Source organism: Humulus lupulus, chromosome 1 (assembly GCF_963169125.1).
Source record: "Humulus lupulus chromosome 1, drHumLupu1.1, whole genome shotgun sequence".
Classification (NCBI taxonomy): domain Eukaryota; kingdom Viridiplantae; phylum Streptophyta; class Magnoliopsida; order Rosales; family Cannabaceae; genus Humulus; species Humulus lupulus.
The window spans coordinates 24,057,701-24,068,499 of record NC_084793.1 but is presented as its reverse complement, the minus strand read 5'-3'; positions in this window follow the sequence as shown (position 1 = coordinate 24,068,499).

The following is a 10,799-nucleotide window of genomic DNA, read 5'->3' as shown; positions in this document are numbered from 1 at the left end:
TGATAGGGCCTGGCCCTTGACTACTGTATGTAGGTTGAGAATGCGTTTATTAGCACGATAGATATTTGTAAATGCTATAGGACTGCTTATCAGCGTCATCGAACTTGATGAATGTCATAACTGCTTATTAGCGTTGTTGTATGTGTATCCTCGATAGAGAATGCTTATTAGCGTCGTAGCATGATTAAGGAAAAATGTTTATTAACATTGTTAAGTGGTTTGCATGCCAAAGATAATTCTTATTAGCATTTTGTTTAGATGATGCCATGAATTTCTCTGCTTATTAGCATGATTACTGAGTGTGAATTATTGAGATGCTTATTAGCATTGTCAATGCATGTGGATGCTTATTCGATCGGTTTTGAACCGTGGGTTGATGTGAGATATTGTTATTACTGCCTGATAAGGTGAGTCATTGATTGCAAATAGACTTGGAAGTATGCTTCCAGGGAAATCCAATGAGCCAGCCAGCGCTAGAAATCAGGCCGAAAGTAATGATCAGGATCAGAACCCTCCGCCAGCCCCTGAGAATTGGCAACAGGTGCTTGCAGACTTGCAAGCTCAATTGCAGAGGTAGAATGAGGAGATATTACGATTGAGGCAATAGCAAGTTCCAGCTGGGAACGCTGCTTCAGGGGCCCCATCTGCTGTTCCAGTACCGACCGTACAGCAACAGACAGAGTTGGAGAACCGTTGGGAGTTGGTATATGAGCGATTCAGGAAGCAACACCCTCCGGTATTCGAGGGTGGCGCAGATCCACTTAAGGCAGAGCAGTGGATGGCTATGATTATGTCCATCTTGGACTTCATGAGAGTTGTGGGCAATGAAAGAGTGGCTTGTGCCACGTACATGTTTCGGGAGGATGTCCGAATTTGGTAGGAGGTGGTGTCCCAGACTAGAAATGTTACTACAATGGGCTAGGAAGAGTTTAAAACCCTCTTCAATGAAAAGTATTATAATGAGGCCGTTAAAGCTGCAAAGGCCGAGGAATTTAGTAAACTTTTGCAAGGGAATATGTCGGTGACTGAGTATGCCCTGAAATTCGACAGATTAGCCAAGTTTGCTCCAGACTTAGTGCCCACTGATGGGACAAGGAATGAAAGATTTCTTCAGGGGCTACAACCTATGATAGCCCGGGATGTCAGAATTACCACTGTACCTAGAGTGACAACTTATGCTCAGGTAGTGGAGAGAGCCCTTACGGCAGAGGGTGCTGAGAATAAGATCTGGCGTGATAATGCAGCCAGGAGGGATATGAGGAGGACGGGACCTCCCTTCTCAGGAGTAAGTAGGGGCGGAGGCCCTAGTGACCAGAAAAGAAAGACCCTGTGTTATACCCAAAAATTGGAGATCAATGACGTGGCAATAGAGGTGACAAATGGCAGTACATGGTCCGTAAAAGACACATTAAATAGTCAATAAATACATTGACTTCTCAGAGTTGTGATAAAGTGACCTGGTAGACTGACGAAGAATTTGGACTGCTTGATAGATGTCATAACCAAGCCAAGTGCACCTTGGTCCGAGGAAAGCTAAGGAGAGTGCATCCTAGGAGGCTAAGGAGAATGTATCCTAGGAGGCTAAGGAGAATGCATCCTAGGAGGCTAAGGAGAATGCATCCTAGGAGAGCTAAGGAGAGTGCATCCTAGGAGGCTAAGGAGAATGCATCCTAGGAGAGCTAAGGAGAGTGCATCCTAGGAGGCTAAGGAGAATGCATTCTAGAAGAGCTAAGGAGAGTGCATCCGAGGAGAACTCAAGAGAGTGGTCCTAGGAGACCCCAAGGATGTGGTCCTAGGAGACCCCAAGAGAGTGATCCTAGGAGACCCCAAGGATGAGGTCCGAGGAGGAAAGCCCAAGAGACCTTGGTCCGAGGAGAACTCAAGAGAGTGCACCTAGGAGACCCCAAGGATGAGGAGAGAAGTGCATGTCCTACCACCATACACGTCCAACCAACAAGTGTATGTCCTACCACCATGCACATGTCCGACCAGCACTTGCATGGGTGGTCAGTAGGAGGTGGATCAACTAGCTAGAGGAGACTAATTCAAGATTCCCATAAACAACTTCAACAAGATATGCGGGAATCTCTCATTCTTCCCACAAATGGGGGGTTTGTTACATTTTGAATTTTGAATGTTTCTTTGTAATTTAAATGTAATAAATATAATAAAATATCTCGGTTCTAGGGGATACCGTATGTATGACCCTAAGCCTATAAATAGAGGGCTTATGGGATGAGAGAGGGGCTTCTTCTGCTTCTTCTTTCTAGAGAGAGAAATTTGGGTCTGAGTATTCTAGAGAGAGAAAGTGCTGGCATTTGAGAGAATTCTTGTATTTTCGCAATCTGTACTGAAGAAACTCAGTTGGCTCAGTCCATCTGATCTTGAGTACGGATCTATAAATCACACCTCTAAGTGGATTAGGCTATAACCGACAATCGGGGCTGAACCACTATAAAATCTCTTGTGTTATTTACTTTTCTTGATTAAAATTGTCTGTGTCGTTTAAATTCTCTTGAAGGTTTATCGTTTTTGACGTTCTCACGTCGTTGGCTAAAAACACAGTCAACACCCTGGTTACTAGTTTGGCTCCTAGACCTGATAAGAGGCCACATGGTGCGCAGATTGGCCTCCAGGGTGGCAATGAGAACTGGAAGACATATCCAGAGTGTGCCAGGTGCAGGAGACGTCATCTGGGTGAGTGTTGGGCGAAGGCCTATTTTTTATGCGGACTTGTGGGGCATCTTAAGAAGGATTGCCCAAGACTGAAGAAAGAGGAACTTAAGAAGCCAAATAGCGCGACTCCAGCTCGAGTATTTGCATTGACACAAGCTGAGGCTGAGGCTAGGCCTTCAGTGGTCACAGGTCAGCTTTCTAGTGCTGGCATATCTTATTCTGTGTTGATTGACTTTGTTGTTACACAATCATATGTATCTAGTAGGATTGTTGATAGTTTGTGTAGGCCCTGTGAGTATTATGCTGTGGGATTTGGGACACTGTTACCCACTGGGGAGTTGGTGGTTTCCAGGAGGTGGGTTAGGTCTTTACCAGTGATGGTAGATGGTAGGGAGCTATCAGTTGACTTGATAGAGTTAGCCATGACTGATTTTGACATGATTTTAGGGATGGACTGGTTAACTAGATATGGAGCAACCATTGATTGTAAAAAGAAGATGGTAACTTTTGAACTTGAGGGTGAGGAACCTTTTGTATTCGTTGGCACTGTGCATGGACCTCGAATGCCTATGATCTCGATACTGAGGGCTAGGGACCTATTATAGGAAGGTTGCATAGGATTCCTAGCTAGTGTGGTGGATACCACGCAGGTCATGCCAGTGGGGCCATCAGAGAATAGGTTGGTCTGTGAATTTCTAGACGTGTTTCCAGAGGATCTACCGGGATTGCCGCCGTACCGAGAGATCGAACTTATTAGTCATGCCAGTGGGTAATGCGTAGAACATTGCAGAACTTGATCGAGCAAACTCAGAGTCTTCAAGGCCCCGTAATGGATGGCAACCACCATCACCAATAAGGCACCCACCATCGCCAATAAGGTATCCCTCACCAACTCGGAGGAACACACAACCGACCCATGGTGATAAGGAAAGATGAGCTGGGCGAAGGCATGGAAATGGGGAGACTGCTAGGGAGCATAGGGGTCCCCAACCTACGAGAAGCCAAATGTCTCAGTCTCACACTATTGAGGCAAGGAAACTGGCAAGAAACCTGTTTTGAAACAGCCATGCAACGAGCCATGTCAGTGAAGGCTCGGGTGACAGTAGATCGGTTAGTATATATGACCAGGAACGTAGAAACACTTGGAATCAAAGAAATCACCCATATTTACAAGAACATCTGAACCATACTCAGGGAAATGATAATCCATCGAATCCAGATCTGAGGGATCATCCCAATGAGCGTAAGAACCCTGCACCGAGGCGCGAAACTGGAGTTGTAATCAACGATAACCAGTTCCCCCTGCTTAAAGTCAGACCCCCCGTAGATCCAGTCCAAGAAAGGATTGAACAATTGGAAAGATCATTCAGGCTCTTACAAAACAAACGAGGTAGGGAACGGGATGAAGAGTTCGATGAAGAACTCGAGCCCTTCGCCCCGCATATTTCTAGCACCCCGTTTCCTCAGGGATTAAGAATTCCTCATGTCCCACCATTTGATGGGAATTTGGATCCGTACAGTCATTTAAGCACGTTCAACTTAATCATGCGAGCCAGTAATATGGGCTACGAGCTTAGATGCATGCTGTTCCCAGCCTCGCTCACGGGACCAGCAAAAAACTGATTTGAAAAATATAAGAGACATTTGATTGCTTCTTGGGATCAATTATCAAAAGATTTCAAGAAACAATTCAAGGCCATGGTCGGCATTAGGCCCGAGGCATCTGCCTTGACCAATGGCCGACAACAGCCAAACGAAACACAAAAGATCTATCTCACAAGATTCAATTTGGAAGTCACTCGAGCTCGTGATGTCAATGACAGCAGCCATTTAATGGCTGTCCGAGCTGGAGTAATGCCTGGAAGTCCTCTCTGGGAAGATATGCAAATGAAGCCAGTAAGGTCCTTAACCGAGTTCAATCGACGAGCTCAGAGGTTTGTTAATGTAGAAGAGGCGAGGTCGGTGCTAAATATGACCTCTCAGCCCATAATTACAACAACAAACGCAAACTCTGCCTCGACCTCGGTGGGTCCTACGACCTTAAAACCCCCTGGGGATAACCCTTCTAAAAGGAAGAAGGATGAAGGGAATAATCTCGAGGTGGAAGGAGGAAAGAAGAAGAAAGGGGAAAGATATTTCTCTGTATACAAGGTGTATACCGAGCTCAATGAGTCTTAGGAGAATATCTACCTGGATAATGAAAACCAGATCCCTTTCAGACGGCCTGACCCCGTGAAAAACCAAAAGGCGAAAAGAGAGTCCAGCAAGTACTGCAGATTCCATAGAGATATTGGACATACAACCAACGAATGCAGGCAATTAAAAGATGAGATCGAAGGCTTGATCTTGAGAGGATATTTCAGGCAATATGTTAGGAATCAAAACCCCAATCATGCTTCCACCAGCCAGAGGGCAGCAGCAGCACCTGCCCATCATAACAACTCCCGAGCAAGGGAGGATGAATGATCCCCTCTGATTGATGGAGAAGATGTCATAACCATTTCGGGGGGACCACATATTGCAGGATCGGGCAGGAACGCCCAGAAACGATATGTGAATGAGCTAAAAACTGGTGACAGGTCTCCTTATGAACCCGAACCCAGAGCTCCAAAACAGCAAAGGGTTGAATCTCAACCCATAACTTTTACTAAGGACGATGCATCTCATGTACAGTTCCCTCACAATGACCCGCTGGTCATCATCCTTCAGCTCACGAACAAGAGGGTACACCGAGTCCTGGTTGATAACGGGAGCTCAGTAAATATCCTCTACAAGGCCACCTTAGAAAAGATGGGACTCGTGCTTCGCGACCTAAAGGCCTGTGCAACGACGTTGTATGGCTTTTCAGGAGAAGGGATTGCCTGTGTGGGATCCATCGAACTCCCCGTAACCTTAGGAGACTTCCTAGTCTCGACAACCAAGATGATGGAGTTTGTAGTAATGGATCTTCCATCGGCCTACAACATAATGCTCAGGAGACCCGCCCTAGTAGGGCTGGGGGCAGTTTCGTCTGTAAGGCATCTGGCCATCAAGTTCCCGACTTCTAGTGGCATTGGGACTCTGAAAGGGAACCAGCTCGCAGGAAGGGAATGCTATAGCATTTCCGTTAGAGGAAAGAAGCAAACAAGTGCACAAACACTTATCGTAATTCAAAATAAGGATGAGACAGTCTTCGAAATAGATGAAGAGATCGATCCAAGAGTAGAAGAAAGGGTTGATCTCAAGCCGCTAGAAGAGCTCAAAGAAATCAAGCTCGAAGAGGTCGATCGCCCAAAAACTATGAAGGTAGGGAAAAACCTGTTAGTAGAAACATAGTAGCAATTAATTTTCTTCTTGAGAAAGAACCAGGATGTCTTTGCATGGTCACATTTGGACATGGTGGGGATAAGCCCGAATGTGATAAGCCATGCCCTTAACATTGACAAGAGCTTCCCCCCGAAGCAACAAAAATGAAGATTCCTGGACGATGACAGGAAGAAAGCCCTAAAGGAAGAGGTCGATAGGTTAAAGGCGAATTGATTCATACAAGACGTCTTCTACCCTGATTGGGTCGCCAACCCGGTCCTAGTTCCAAAACCTAACGGAACATGGCAGACTTGTATCGATTACTCAGACCTCAATAAAGCATGTCCTAAGGACTGCTTTCCCCAACCTCGGATCGACCAGCTCGTAGATGCCACAACCAAGCATGGACTTATGTCGTTCATGGATGCTTATTCTGGATATAACCAGATTTCCATGCATGCCCTGGACCAAGAGCATACGAGTTTTGTGACAGAAAAAGGACTGTACTACTACAATGTCATGCCGTTCAGGCTCAAGAATGCTGGAGCCACATACCAACGACTCGTAAACATGATGTTCTTCGAATAGATAGGTAATAACATGGAAGTTTATGTTGATGGTATATTGGTCAAATCTAAACATAACAATAACCATGTGGACGACCTTGAAGAATTCTTCGCCGTGCTACGAAAGTACAACATGAAGCTCAACCCTCATAAATGCTCTTTTGGAGTATCGTCGAGGAAGTTCCTGGGTTTCATTGTGAACGCACGGGGAATAGAGGCTAATCCTGACAAGATCCAGGCATTAATTGACATGCCCTCACCTTGAAATGCAGTAAGAGACTAACACACAAACAAATTAAGTTAGAACATACACTAAGCATAACTACAACGAATAATAAGGTGAGAGAGGTTACCGCAGCAGCGAGCACGACATTCTTGTCATAAAAGGTGTTGCAGTCCCGAGCATTGACCAAAAAACTGCCATAGAGGAGCCTCAAAATTACTGATGCTTTGGCCAACCTGAGACAGGACGTCCGAACCCAGGGTGGCTCCATGAGCCCCAGCATCCTTATCGACAACATACTCATCAACATGAGTAGAAATCGACAACAGGCGCCCCTTCGTCGACGGTTTCTTAGGGGGTGGGCCGAGCGTTGGGAGGATCTTGATGGTAGGAGGTAGGGGAGAAACATCTGTTGTGGAAAGCAAGGGAGGAACATCTGTTGTGGAAGCATCAACCTGGGAAGTAGGGTCTGCTACCGGGCTCGGAATAGTAGGAACTTGGGGGGGGGGGGAGTCACCTCGGTCCTTTTGGGAACCTTATCAAGACGACTAGACCTCTGCGAGGCTCTCGGACACTTACTCTGGTTGGCCCCTTCACCCCTGGCGAGCATGTTCTCGAGATCAGAGTCCATAGTACCTACGCAACCAAATCACCTTAGAAACACAATCTCAAAGATGGTAAAATTAGCATAATGCATACAGATTAAGGAATCAAAGTCAAGTGACAAGGGACCTAACTGGAACTCACCCCCATGCTCGTGCTCGGTGACCAAGAGATTCCCCTATCTTTAGAGGAGGCTGGGGGAGTCCCTTCCCTATATGTGGAAGTCAACCTCAAAAGGTCCCTATAATCATTTTTCCCATATTGTACGGCTACTCCATCCGAAACCTTGTTCAGACTATACATCGTATTGTATTTCCCTAACCAACTATCGAACCTATGGACCCTTTCATCTACCCAGGACCATACATAAAAGTGGTTCCTATCATCTTCACACAAGATTAAGGTGTCAGTTTTATGCTTAAGGAGGGAAGGAGACCACAAGGCCGAGCTGATAATGACTTTACCTCTGTCACTCAAGCTCGATGCCTCATCGTTAGCATCGTTCCCCAAACCTGGACTCCTGGGACGGCGAGCTGGGGATCGTGCCTTTGAAATGCGCCTCGAAGGAAGGCTGTCAATTAGAAGAGGCACAAACTCTCACTTGGTGTACTTCTTGTAGGATCTATCATCTGTAGATTGATCCTTCTCCAGGAGACCGCAGGCTCAAAGATTATCTTCATGAAGAAGATAAGAAAGGGAGCGCCTACTATAAGGGAGTTGAAGCAAAGTCTCCTTGTGCTCCTTCATCTCATCCGTGGGGGTAGGGCGATGATAGTTGGCTGAAGAAGTGGATATATTATGAGTGGTTCGAGCTTAAGAAAAAATTCGAGCATAAAAAAGAAAAAGATCGTATACTTACTGATTCACCTTAACGAATAGTATCTGGAGGGGGCTAGGCCGTCCGTCCAAAAGAAAACCAGCTTGAAGTTGGGAGGATGGTTGGGCATATCCTCGAAGATCTTCCTCTCCTTGGGATAGCTCGAGAGGTAGTATAAGCCATCTCTTCCCCGAGCTCAGGAGGGATTGCTTTTCAAGCAAAAGAGATAGAAAATCTCTTTTGGTGAAGGTCCTTCCCACTTTAGCTCGTGGTAAAGCGACCTCAGGGCTGACAAGACCCTGTGTGAGTTGGTCTGGAGTTGGAAGGGCATAATCCCAACGTAATCCAGAAATTCCTTAAAAAAGGACTTCAAGGGCAATAAGGCCCCTGCCCTCATATGCTCATGGCTCCAAGTCGTGAGCTTTAGCTTACTATCGGGATTGCCATCTCCCGGAGCACGACAACTATTCTCAGTGGAGGTCGGAGCTCGACACTTTAACGAGCCTAATAATCCCAGGCCATGTCGAGCTAGGATGTTTGTTATCTGCCCCAACGAAGAGACTAAGCTCCAATAATGCTCAGCCTCAAAAAATTCTCCCCTCGAGGTGGGAATGGTGGTTGACTGCGAGGTGGACGGTTGATTTGTTGGCTCCCCCATCAGTGAAAATATAAGTTTGCCTGGATTGAAAGTTACCACCACTTTAAGAGTAGGGTCGAGGAGGAATGGCCTAGGCTCGGGGTCTAGGTCTGGATAGAATGCGACCCTAAGTCTCTTCCTTTTTCCCTCTTCGACCTCATCGATCTGGCGTCAAAAATGAGCTCGAGTATCCTCTTACTCACACTTCAATTCGTGCTCTCTAATCAGCCACTTGTTCCGAGTAAAGGGTGACTCCAGGCTCAGAGTTGACGGTGAGTAAGGAATCGCAAGTATTGACCCCAACGCTTTTCCAAATTCTGCGACATCTAGCAAGAAAGAAAAAGGGTGAGGGCCAGGTGTGCAAAAAATTGAGTATAGAAATTGAAATGGTCTGAGCTCGAATGCTCGAGACCATCGAATAAGCTTGATTAAAAGAACGAGATTGGGTTCGGAGGAAAATTGAGATGTCAAAAGAATCAAGCCCCGAGCGTGTATTTGACGAAAAAGGGGGAGAGTGGATTTATTAATAAAAAAGATCCCGGATTTTTAGGGAAAAAGTTGGCAGTTACTCGAAAAGTCATATTTTTTGAAATGTGCAATTTATAAACCATAATCTTATACCCCGTTTCTTGGTCTACATGATATGATATTCAAAATCAAGACAACCCATTAAAAGAGCCATATTTGCATCATTCATGCAAAATCTGGGTTTGGAAATCCGTAACATTAGATGAGCCTAAAAATTACATGACATTGACTAAAGCATTCTGATACTAAAGGCTGGTGATCAAATGCTACTACAATGATAAACATGCATGGAAAAATAGAATGTACATGATCAAGAATAGATACTTACACAGTGTGGCTGGTGGGTACAGAGAAATCGATGACCGAAGGATCGGTTGCAAGAACGATTTCACGGAGTCGAACAGGCGAGTGTTGTTTTGTTTCCTCGGCTTGGAGAACATACAAAAGTAGAACGAGTTTTGAGTTTCTGGTTTTTTTTTCTTCCCTTTTCTCTGAAAACTTGAAAGCATAAAATTGAAATGAAAAAGACGATGGGCGTATTTATAGGCCACAAGAGAATGTCAAATGGCAAATTAAATTTGGACCGTTGGATGAGATTGATATCTGATCGAACGAATGGGTACTGGCGTGGCAATGGCGGCAAAAAGGTGGCAAATGAAAAGACGTGGGCATGGTGCAAACATACTCAAGTACTCTGATCCTCCAATACCTGCCTGCGCGTGTCCGCTCTCGAGTATAATTTATGATACAGTTTCCAAGAAGGGTAGTTCAAAAGTTTCCTTCTCACAGGATTCGAATTGATACTTTTGAGGGAGAAAAATGTTACACCCAGATTTTGAAACGAGAAGTTATGACTCCGAAAACTGGGCTCATCAAGTGTGAGCTCGAAACATATACGGTCGTTATATGATTCAACCATCGGACCTCTTTGAAGTAAAAAATGACCTCGAGGATGTGTGGCCTCGAGTGTGCTTTGAGCTCGCAATGGTCATGGTATGACACATGAATATACTTTTCCATGATTGCTTCAGGCGAGATGGATTGAGCTCGGGAAGTACTAGCTCGAATGTGACAGCATCGACAACATCTACTTGTTCTGAACATAGCTCAAAGTTAGGTGACGAGCTCGTGGTTGACTCATGGTCTCGGCAAGTTCAATGCTAATTGTTGATCTTGAAGGTTTGATGAATCATTTGGGATAATCAGTTACGTGTGAACATGTTTATTGTTGTATAATCCCAATATTTAAGGGATATCATTTAATCTGTTATCCGTTCCCGATCTTCATGGGACGTTTCCGTATATAAAGGAAATAATGCATTAAATAGCATTATCTTAATTGATTTACAGAATATCTTCCCGAAATATGTGGGAGTGAATTTTGCAACCTTCTCTATAAATAGAGAAGGGGACACCATTTGTAAGGGATCGATTTCTGATTTCTTAAGAGAAAACTCTGGGCAA